We start from the raw sequence: 12,363 nt of genomic DNA, 5'->3' as shown, positions 1-12,363 counted from the left end.
CAGCTTCTGATAGCCTTCTTAGTTCCAATCCTGGTGATGAGCTCACTTTCTTTCTCCATGTACCAGTACCTTCATCTATAACAAAACTTGCTCTTGAGGTTCTTGTTATGTAAATCACTTCCAACATTTGCTCCCGTTATTACTGGGGGATCTTTCCTCTTTTGATATTTTAGTCTGTGCTCATGTTACTTCTTCAAACAACAAAATGACAGTGAATAAACGGGATGCCCTGGAGCTCACCACAATAGTTACTCTAGATACTACTGGTGCTCACACTTCTCCCCATTAGAATCTGTGTGAATTTGGGCCTTTGTTGAGGATCAGAGATTCTGCCTTAGTAAGTCCATGGAGCTTCAGACTTTAAAGTGAGTATCTGTATTTCCCAAATCAGATAATAGCTCCTTTCCAGTGACAAAAAACAAAGTCACAGCTTGTCAAGAGTGTGGCCACTGGGCCTCACTCACTGGTGGCTCGGGGGGTAAGTCTCAGCGTCATTAAGCTTTTGCCTGTCACTATGACATGAGTTTGATCCATGGCTAAGGAGGTGACCCACATGGCACAGCAGACCTCTGCTGTCTTGCCTGCTGCTCCCCTCAACAATGTATTTCAGTCAATCCACCTTTCTGCTTCCTGCTCTGTCTCTGGTAAATCCTCTCACTCCCCTGTGTCTCTGGCCTGGACTCCAGTTCTTGTATGAATAAGTAAATAAAAAAAATATTTTTAAGCGTGGCCACTATGGGCATCTCAGATGGTCAAGGGGATGATGGCTGTGACATCTAAAAACAGCCTGGACCGGTCGAAGGAGCACAGAGAGCTTCTTCTATTTAAACTGAAGGAAATTACCAGTGAAACAAATTAAAACAACAATCAGATTTAAGTGGCCTCTATCAGGAAATTAACTTTAATGGATATTGTCATCACCAGGCCTACCTCAGAGTTGCTGGGCTCACAGCATTGGGATGCAATAAAAATCGAGGGCCTAAACACTGAGTTACCCACCCACAACTCAGAATGGATTTTCTTTTTACTACCTTATGTTTGTTTTAATATGTTCCTCAGCTTGTTCATTCAAGCTTTTCTTTGATTCTATTAAACTGATTACACACCTTTGCAAATGATTACACACCTTACCTGAAACAGCTCAAATGGGGGCTGGGAGATGGATTCCCTTGTTTTGTCACTTTCTTGTAAGTAAGATCCGGTGCTTCTCTTTTCCCCCATCAAGTCCAAATGTAGACTTGGAAGGGATTGCTCTCCATTTCTAAGTAAACCCCTCCCTTGCAGGAGAATAAGAACCTGTCTTGCTATCTTGTCATAGCTACATGATCTGCAGGCTCGTGTGAAATAATATTTACTTCAGTTCTAGGCTGAAGCCAGTCTCCAGCTTTCCTCTACTAATGAAAGCAAGCTTCCCTCTTTATTCAAAACACCTCTAGATTCTGCACTGGAATTCAGGTTTGGGATTCCACTGTCATCTTTACTTGCTGCAGAAGAATCCAGAGATCAAGGTGAAAAGGCAAAGGGTGATGCAAGGGAGGAAGATAGAAGGAATCTACTTCATGGGAGAATCCTCTGACTTATTAACAAATGAACCTCTGAGACTCAGGGGTCTCGGAAAACAGGTAATGGCCTGTCTACCCCACTTAAGGCAGCATGGACTAAGAGCAGACTCGAGCCAGTCAACTGGGTTTAAATATTTACTCCCTAGTTTATTCTCTGGGTGAAATCTGCCAAATCTCCTAGGGTCTCAGTTTCCTCATCTGTGTAACTGGAATAATAATGGTTCTTCTACTTCAAGGAATTATTATGAAACTTAAATGCATGAAGAGATAACAATGGTGCCTGGCACACTGAGTGTTAGGATTCTGCTAAATGAAAGCAATGCATTAAGTACTATTTTATATCAGCAATGACAAAGACGTGGCTCTTATTCTCATCAAGTTTCTGGTCAGGTAAAGGAGACTGGCTTAAGCAGTAAGTGCCAGGAGCGTGCATGGAGGGATGAACTGTAGTGGGAGGATAATTGTTACAAGTTCCGTTTATTGTACACATATTAGGTAACTTTCTCCATCTCCCTCTATTTGAATCCTATGAGTTCTGCCAGACATTACCAACTCTGGTTATCTCTGAAAAATAAGACTAAGAAAGCATGTTCCTGACCTAAGAGTCTCAGCCAGGTGGCTGAGCTGGGCGGGATCTGGATGCCAAGTTGCTGCCTGACTTCCAAGTTCATACTCTTTGCCCAGATGAGAAAAAGGGATGGGATACATGGGAACCAGGTGCTGTACATCCCAGTTGAAACACGTGGGAGCAGAAGGCAGGAGACTAGTGTTTTTTTTGTTTTGTTTTGTTTTTTTTAACCCAGAAATAACTGTGTGACCTTTAAGAAATTACCAAACCCCCCAGAGCTTCAGCTTCCTGAGGTGGTAGACTGTTCTAACATGAACGCCACCCGTGTTGCCTCACAGTTCCTGGGAGGTCAAGGAGGAAACCCAGGCAGGCCTGAGAAGGGGCTCGGATGCAGACAGTAGAGAACAGGAGTTCAAACTCCAAACCTTAGATTGTCCAGCCAGTACTGAACCATCTCTGTCACTCTAGCTTTCTTGAACTGTTACTACATCCCGAGTTCTAGGGGACAATGATGGTGTCCTCCTCTATTTTTGTATCACTGGAACATTTGGGTGATATTAGTCACAGAGAAGGAACACTCTAAATAGTTAGGAAACAGGACTCCAGCAAGGGAGAAAGGCTGAAGGTGAAAATGACAAAATGTGTCAAAGGAACACACGGAAGGGTAAGGGGTTTGGTGGGACTAAACACATGACCTCGGGAAAGGACTGTTGTCTGGTTCTGAACTATCTGGGGTTGAGATGAACTCAGGCTAGGCCACTGCACTTCCAGATACAGGAAAGAACAAACCCTCCAAATCTCTAAAGGTTTGCCAATCACTAATTATATGGCAATTATTCTATTTTGGGCGTTTGCTAATGAGATCTGGGAAGTGTCTTAATTACCCAAAATTATGAAAATAATTTCAAACTTGACTCTAGGGCTAGTTTTACTCCACTTAGGATGAAAAAATATAGATGAATGTACACGGGGTTATTTTTTATTAAGAAATAGTCTGAATTCCAGTCTCCTATTGTAAAACCATGTCAGCACGGCCCTATACTTAAATGTGGGAAGTTTGAGCCACATTTATGTCTATTTAACAGACTGTTGGTAGATTTCGGCCATTTCCAAAACAAACAAAAATATAATCTCGTTAAATTTCCAGGCATCACTGAACAGGAGGTGAATGAGGTGGGTTCCCCGGAAATAGCACAGAAGCAGGAGGAGAGAGAACAAGAAGGAGGCTGAGCTCAATACACGATACTTGGGTCTCCTGAGGAATTACCTCCTTCCATCCCAGTCAAAGAGAACTTCCTCAGATAACACTGAATTCTATTTGAGTGTACAAGCATATCTTGGGATATTGTGGGTTTGGTATCAGATCACCCCATAAGGCCAGCATCATAGATTGAGTGACACCTTTTCCTAGTGTACATGTTATGTTTATACTATACCATCACCTATTAAGTATCTGATTGCATTAGGTATTTATTTATTTATTTTTTAGATTTATTTTTATTTATTTATGCACACAAGAGCTGGGATATAGGCCAGAGGTACAGGGGTGAGAGGATTCACCAGGGACAGAGTGGGAAAAAGAATAGGGGGACTGACTGAAATACATTGCTGAGGGGAGCAGTGGACAGACAGGAGTGGTCCAGCCAGGGTAGCTCCCTGGCTGGTGATGGAACTTGTGCTGCAGTGGCTGAGGATGGCTTGATAGTGCTGACACTTAACCCATGCACCACCAAGGAGGCCCTGCATGAGGTATTTAACCCATACTTTAATTAAAATATTTTATTGCTGGCCCTCCCTGGTGGTGCAGCGGGTTAAAGCACAGCACTAAGAAGCTAAAGCCACTTCCGCATGAGTTCAATCCCCGCTGTACCCAAAGGTAACCACATGGTGCGGCAGACCTCTTCTGGCCCACCTGCTGCTCCCCTCAGCAGTGTACTTCGTCAATCTGCCTGTTCTGTTCCCCACTCTGTTTCTGGTGAATCCTCTCACCGCCCCTGCATCTCTGGCCTGTACCCCAGTTCTGTATGCACAAATAAATAAATCTTAAGGAAATATATTTTATTGCTAAGAAGGCTATCTATTCTCTGAGCTTTCAGCATGTTATCGCCTTTTTGCTTGCAAAGGGAGGGTCTTGTAAAAAAAAAAAACCAGTATCTGCAAAGTATATTAAATGAGGTATGCCTCTAGCTTTGTTATCCCTGACATTCCTCTGACATCATAAGAGAAAGTGATTTTGAAGGCAAGAGCAAACTTTTTGGTAATACATATTTACTGTTTTGCTTTAAGCAAGTTACTCAACATCTCTGTGCCTCAGTTTCTTTGACTATAAATTGGGATAACTATATCACCATGCAGGGTTAACCAGAGATAATACTGTAAAGTCTTTGACAAACTCTAGGCTTGAGGTCAGCAAATGAGAGCCTGCAGGCCTGGGTGCTTGCTTTTATAAATAACGTTCCACTGGAACAGCCATAGCTATACATTTACGTATTGTGAGGCTGCTCCCTTGCTGAAATGGCAGAAAAGCAATGATCTCCAAAATCTATGAGATTTACTCTATGCTCATTTACAGAGAACTTTCTCTACCCCTGTCCTGGACACTGGAGCACTGTGTGGGTGGCAGTTAGTAAGGCAGTAGTAGACAGGGTCTTGTAGGGCATTTTACAGGTCAAAGAAGAGACATTCTATAGGGTTTGGTTTCTTAGCAAGAAAGCAACACTACTAAGTGTCAGGCCAAAACTAGACCCCCATTACTTGACTACAAACCTGATAAGCATTGCCCTATACCGCAGTGACATGCTCTTTTCACTCAACAGTCTGCATTGAGCTGGCACTGAAGCAAGCCAATGCCTGAGGCTGAGGCTCTGACTTCTACACGAGGCACACCACCTTATCCACAAGGCTGTATCCAGTGGATGCTCAGGACATGCATTACAGTCATGCCTCCCCAAATGTGGGTTAATAATAGGTCTTGGGTTGAAAACAGGGAGCCTAGGTCCAATTATTATTCGCTGAAAGCTGATTTGAAGTGGCCTGTTCCTACAGTACTTCTCAGAGCCTCTTGCCCGTCAGCACGTATGATGATGCTCCAGGAGGACCCAGGTGCACCATGTGTGAGGTCAGTATCTCCTGTTCCCTCCTCCCCCATGAGTTGTCCAGCAGGACCCAGGGGGTCTTCAGATCACTCTGGGAAATGCTGCTGTGTTTGGTCTCAGACAGAGCGTTCCCCTGTCTGAGGATGGGCCGATACCTCCCTATGCCCTGATGATATATTTTTTAATTAATGAAAAGAAATGAAAATGAAGTAAATGCCCTTTTAATTACAGCTGAAGCATTTACTGACCAAATAGTTCCCAGGAGTTATTACTAGAAACACATGCTTCCCAATGCTGCCCAGAAAAGATGTAAGTAGCAGTTTAAGCTCATTCTAATCTTTCCAGAATTTCATAATTCTGGGTTGACCAAGAGATCGTCAAGATCATCTGTTCCATGTGGGAAATCAAAAATGGAACAAGTGAGAGAGCATATTTTCATACAACATTCGCCACAATCCCCCTTCCATGAAACCAATCACTAGTAGAAACATCTGTAATGTATGAAATACAACTGAACACAATCTTGTGGTCAAAGCTTAATTATGCCTCTGAAAGATGCCCCCCGATTCCAGGAGCCTGGCAACAGATCTGTGATTCTGTGGTTCAGTCTCATATTTCCCTTCCACTTTGTCTTTTAATTCAACCCCAACTCTGAAAGTGGGCAACAGTTCTAAAGCTTTGGTTCTCAAAAATTTCCAGCTAGAAACAAGGCTGCATTTTCTTGGTTGCCCATTTTTTTTTCACATGTACCCCATTCCTGAGACACCATGGGGCACTGGCTATGTCCTCATCGTAGTCTGCAGGGCCCACCCTTGGACTAGGTTAAGCAGTCCTCTTATTCCTGGCTTACCACTCGGAAATACTCATGACCCTTGAATTTCTTCTTGATAGGACTAAGTCCTTAAAAAAGACCAGCAAGCCTCTTTTAGCCCTGGCTCTTGCAGCCTACCCAGTGCCTGGAACCTAGCTGTTATAAAACAAAAATTCTGGTCGTTGATCTCTAGCTACTAGAGTAACAGCCTGAAAGAAGGCAAAAAGCAAGCATTTCATATATGTCATGAGATCTAGTTTAGGTAGAAATGTAAGAATTGGAAAGTTACGGAAAGAGGTGAGAAGAACCTGAAAAACAGACAAGAGCCTCCAGCAAGGCAGTTTAAGAAAATCCTGAGGCTCCGGGAGGTAACAAAGATAGAAGAGTAGTCTCCAAGCAGACACATGACACATGTAGGGGATTTAAAAAAAAAAACAAGAAACAGAGTTCAACTAATTAATATCTGCCATGTGGGTACTTAAATAGAATCCGAGTATCATTGGAGAGTGTGTCTGATACAGAAGCAGCAACAGGGAAACATTTGTGAATTGCCCACGATGTGTAAAGAAGCATTTCAGGGCAGCAGAGGAAAAGAAGAACTTAGACACGCTTCCAGAATAGACCAATCGGATGGTCTGGGAAGGGACCTGAACGAGAAGTTTTCTGAGAATAATGTGTAAGTCACTAATTATTCATGACTTCATTTACTCAGCCGCATAACAGATGTTACTGAGCACTCACTGTGTCAAAGGCTATAGTGACAACACCACTGGGCCAGTCCCCAGTGTCACATGCAAGGTGACATTCCAGCTGGCGATCCATCATGACTCTTTTTAGTGATCACTATTAAGCTTTTATTCTAATCTGCTCTGGATCAATCACACGAGAAATTCCCAAGGAGCCATATTAATATTCTGCCTTTGCATAAAGAAACACAGACTCCTAAAATCTCCCTACCAGCTTCACCAGCCACTCTGCTGGTGACCTAGTAGGAAATAATTTCTTTCCAAAATTCATGAGATAGAAACAGTATTTATAATGAGCTGATTGCAAAACTAACAGCAGTGAACAGTAGGGAAGCTTCCTCCGTGGCAGGCGCAGTGCTGGAGCTCGTGACTTCGCTTTGAAGAATCGTGTCATCTCTGTTTTCAGGGGTAGCTTCTGAGATTCAGCAATGCCAAGTACCCTGTTCTGGAGGGAGGGTGAGGGTGGTAGCCAAGGGGCAGGGAGCCCAATGGTCAAGGGTAAAGGACTTACAGATGCTCTGGTGGTATGTGTGGCATGGTGGCATGCATCTTAGGAAGTGTCAACTCACGCCCTAAATCATATGCAGCCTGTAAACCAATGTCACTTGAATTCAAAATAAATAAATAAAAAATACCTTTTCCGGCCCTCCCTGGTGGCGCAGCGGGTGAAAGCACTGCACTAAGAAGCTGAAACCACTTTCGCATGAGTTCAATTCACACCTGCCCTGGAGGTGACCACATGGCGGGGCAGACCTCTCCTGACCCTCCCGCTGCTCCCCTCAGTAGTGTACTTCATCGATCTGCCTGTTCTGCTCCCCACTCTGTCTCTGGTGAAGTCTTCCGCCACCCCTGAGTCTCTGGCCTGTACCCTAGTTCTGTATGCACAAATAAATAAATCTTTAAAAAAAAAAAACAAAAACCTTTTCCCCAGGCCCCCAGCACAGATGGGTCAAGTTCTAATCTGCCTGACTTCAGGGTCAGTGTCCTGTCTACTGAACCCCTTTCCCACTGCACGAGGAGAGGGAGGTAGAAGGATGGGAAGGAGCTGGGGGTGGGGGGGAAGAAAGAAGGCAAAGGAGAGATGAAACGAAAAACAAAGCCAGAGCGAGACCACACATTTGCAAAAGGTAGTAAGGGAGAAAGTACCCAGACTTCGCAACCAGACAGACCTGGATTCAATTCTTAGCTCTGCAGAATAAATTTAGGGATAGGCAATATTTTGTATGCACCTGGGGGTAATAAATAGCAGACCCTTTCTCCAGAACTTCTGCCTCGAGTGGGCGACCAGTAACTAGTTTGATGGATTTCTGTCTACTCGAACACAGTAGTGACATTTCTCACTAGAAGAAAGACAGCCTAGCTCCAAAGCAAACTCATCCAAAGTAGAGACAAGCATACCTCACACTCCTCCACAGCACCCAGAGGTTCAGAACTGGGAACTCCTTACAATCCACATCTGGTAAATGGATGAATGCAAATGTCTAAGGGACACAGATATTCTGGAAAAAAAAAACACTACTTTGCAAGAATACATATCTTGCTCTTGCCATTTCATGGGCATCTAAGAAAAAGCAATTTGAAAAGAAATTGATTAAAGCTTTCTGTAATATAAGCATCTATTAATTATCCAAAAAACTGCTTATACATAGGGAAGTCAAGAGGAAACCGGACAGGACAGAATTCCAGTGTTGGGTGAAACGTCTGCTCTTAGCACAGAGGGTAGAACGAGTGACGCTGAGAGAGGCCACCACAGAGGCCTGATTTGCATTCCACCTGCTCCCTGAAGTGATGAACATAAAGCCACGTGCTCGGGTCAGAGCTGTCACTTTCAATTGCTCCAAATTGTTGTGCTTGTCTCACAAAGTACTTCAAACAAACCACGCACTGGCCTTTTTGAAGAAGTGGTCCGTAACAAGACGGGAAATTAATAGTGGTTTTGGAATTACTCAGATACACAAATGTCACCCTTTTATTTTCAAGATATAATTTTCCAAGATGACTTAACTCCCTGATGTCTAAATCCATTTAAAATCAACATTCCAAATAAGCTCCCTTTAGGGCTGACACAAGAAGTGAAATGTGCACATTTACTGTGATCCCAAGTCATGTTGTAAGGAAGACCAGAGAGATTAAAAAGAATAAACAAATTAATTCATTTCAAAAAAGGTATTTATTGTAATCTTGCTTATTTCATTTCATTTCAGATTTCATGTCTGACTTTTGGGACTGTACTGGTTTGTGGGGATATTTTTCTATGTGTCTAATTTATTCTCATTAAGAAATGTTTAACTTATTCAGTAATGCAAAAACATTAAAATAAATCTTAGATGCAGTCACGACAGCATGAATTTCTTAAGTCCTCATAACTGTGTGTGACATGGAGCCAGTCCCTCCTGTACCATCTTAATTAAATACATTTCAGCTTGTCCTCTGATTTCATCTGTCAGGATTTCTGGGAGTCAATGATGAACCACATTGGGATAACAGAACAGGACACACAGCAATTTCTTAACGGCAACTACATTAATTTTATTCCTCTTTGGGAATTGTGAAATTAAGTTTGGGGGAGATGAGCAGTTCCTTTAAATTCAGTCTTCTCTTTCACTCTTCCCTCTACCCCCTTTCTGCTCCCAACCCCCATCTGGACACCACCTACTCCAGGTTTCACTCACTGCCTGAATGATCTGTGGCAAAGAAAAAACAGAGAAAAAAAAAGACCCAAAGGCGGGGGGGCCTCACTAAATGTCCAGGGGGGAGAACTCAGTGGACAAGAGAGGGCATTGGTGGGTAAAGTTGGTAAAAAGGGACACTATCCACTCTCTCGTACCATGTATGGGAAGCGGTCTCAATAGATTGATGGGATTTTCTGGAAGATAGTGGACAAGCTCATGAGCCTAGATTCCATGCTTTCCAAATCCTGGACCAAGATCTTTTCATTGCACTAACAGCTTGAACTAGAACTCAAGTCTCCTCTGATTGAGTCTCAATTAGTTTCTAATTGGTCTCACCTTTACAAATTACAGAAAAATTGACATAATATCCAATTTATCATTAACCATTTTTTAAGTGTACAGTTAGGTATTGCTGTGCCATCACCACCTTTTTTTTATCTCCCCCACAAAGTCTGTACAAATTAAACAATAATTCTTCATTCTTCCCTCTCCCCACCCTTGACAATCATCACCCTACTTCCCATCATTATGAATTGGTTTTTCTAGGTATTTCATATCAATAGAATATATAATCCTTGTTCTTATGCATCTTATTTCACTTAACACATCATCAAGTTCACCTACATTATGCATGTGTTCCTCTTGAAGGCTAGATAATATTCCACTGTGTGTGCATGTATGTGTGTGGTTTGCATTCATCTGCTGATGGACTCTTTAGTTGTCTCCACACTTGGTAATTTTGAACAACGCTGCTATGAACATGAATGTACAAATTACTGTTTGAGTTACATTAACTTCCAATCCATCAATTTCTCCTGTCCCTAGTGTACTATTATCATTTCAGAAGTGATAGAGGAGTGTGTATCTTCTTGAGGACCCTGTTTCCTACCTTAGAATAATTTCTCCATGGTCTACTAAATACTGCATTAATTTGTTCGTAGAAAGTCACTAGCCAGTCCTCCCTGGTGGTGCAGCAGGTTGGAGCACTGCACAGCGAAGCTAAGCCAAGCCGTGGCCATTTCAGTGCAAGTTTGATCCCCGCCCTGGAGGAGATCCACACGGCACAGCAGACCTCTCCTGCCTCGCCTGCTGCTCCCCTCAGGAGTGTACTTTGTAGATCTGCCTGTTCTGTTCCCCATTCTGTTTCTGGTGAATCCTCTCGCCATCCCGGCACCTATGGCCTGTACGCCATTTCTGTATGCATAAATAAAATCTTAAAAAAAAAAAAAGTCACTAACCTAGCCCAAATTTAGACGGATACAGAATGAACAGCTTTGCAGTCAAGATGGAAGGCTGTGAATTCCTTCTGGCCCTAGAAATGCCAACAGTGTACAGAAAAATAGTGTCCAGTCAAGGAGACCAGCATGCTCCTTCTCCAGTCCTCTCCTGACACTTCACTCACTGAGAATTCATCCTGCACAAACTCTTGATGCACCCAACAACCATTCATGGAGCACCCGTGAGCATAGAGCTCTGCGCTAAGAACGCATTGGATTATTATTTGCTTAACTAAAACTATATTTCTTTGAAAGACACTATGATAGAATGGCACATTTTTAAAATGGTTAGTTATTACATGGTGTAATTTCAGATGAACCCACTGCACGGAAGGAAAAACAAAAACAAAAACAGTATAAGTAAGCAGAAGAAAGAAACATCCTTCCATCTCTTGGCACTTTTGTCCATGCTTGCTGCCAGCTGCAGCTTCTCACACTCTTCCCGGCTGTTCCATTCTTCCTTGCAGGCAGGATTTAAAATATCTACAGAGCCCCATCCGCAAAGCAATTAGAGAGCCCCTTGTATATTTCAATCTGGCTAATGGCTTCCCAAGCTATTCCCTCACCCAAGAAGTGCCTAACAGCAAAGGCCGGCAGAGGAATAGCCCTTTAACTCCACATTCACTCCCATCATGGAAAACAAGCAGCCCAATTTGTTTGCCAAGACTGCAGGAGCCCCCAACACCGAGTTCCAGTCTAAAATGACTTTTTATGTCTAAGTTACTGATTTCCCTGAAAACAGCAATTTATAATGGAAATGTGGACGTTTAACTCAAGTACTCTTTTATAATAGCTCTGCATTAGTGTTCCAAGAAGCAAAGCAGCCCCAAAGTTAACATATTGTCTTTTCTAGCAGGGAGGCAGGGACGGAGGGAAAGAAAGGCTGTTGAAAACAAAAGGTCATTTTATTTGATAACGTTAACAGAACATTAGATTTGTACTCCATGAACTGGGTTGCGTCAACAAAGGGTCATTCTAGGCAGACAGGCCGCTGTGGTCAGGTAGGCTTTGCCTGCCCCGAGCGTCTGGCAGATCTGTCCTGTCTGTACGTGACCCAGCCCATGGGAACAGAGGCCAGCATCCTTGGGCAGCTGTACACCAAGGAATTTCATACAAGTTTGGAACTTCTGACAGTCAGATTTGATAAAAATCCCAAGCCCACGGTATCCCATTATGTGGGCAAACCACTCATTTTATATTCACCTCCTTGTCGTGTTAGTGCAGAGGTCATCTAAAGAGGAGGCCTAATTAATCAAACTGTCAGAGGCAATGAGGAGGAGCATGTTAATAGGACTTTTATATCACCCAGGAAAGCGGCAGCCTGACAGGGACCAGAAAATATGGCCTTGGTGTTGCTGTTTATTAGCAATGCTGAGATCAGTGGTAATAGGAGCCAAGCAGTGTGTGGTTGATAAAGTGCGAGGTGTCAAGCAGCAGCAGCGACTTGAAATTAGACTGACAAGAACCAGCACTCGTGGGATATTGATAGCTGATAAATGGGAAGCGCGGCTCAGAGGGACACAGAAAGGAGGTGGCACAGGCAAGAAGGGTTTGCGCTGTGAGGTGGGGTTGCAGCAGAGCTTGGGGTTCTCTCCTCACTGACAGCCATGGAATGAGTCTTCATTCAGCTGG

At 43.2% G+C, this 12,363-nt stretch overlaps 1 protein-coding gene across 3 annotated transcripts in view; it reads right to left on the bottom strand.

Moving 5' to 3' along the window:
- Window positions 1–12,363, bottom strand: part of MPPED2 (metallophosphoesterase domain containing 2) — a 162,850-nt gene that overhangs the window by 26,820 nt on the left and 123,667 nt on the right. The gene's annotated exons all lie outside the window — the stretch shown is intronic.

This window comes from Condylura cristata, unplaced genomic scaffold (assembly GCF_000260355.1).
Source record: "Condylura cristata isolate star-nosed mole 26May11 unplaced genomic scaffold, ConCri1.0 scaffold00015, whole genome shotgun sequence".
Lineage (NCBI taxonomy): Eukaryota > Metazoa > Chordata > Mammalia > Eulipotyphla > Talpidae > Condylura > Condylura cristata.
This window is presented reverse-complemented; position numbering and strand designations above follow the sequence as displayed.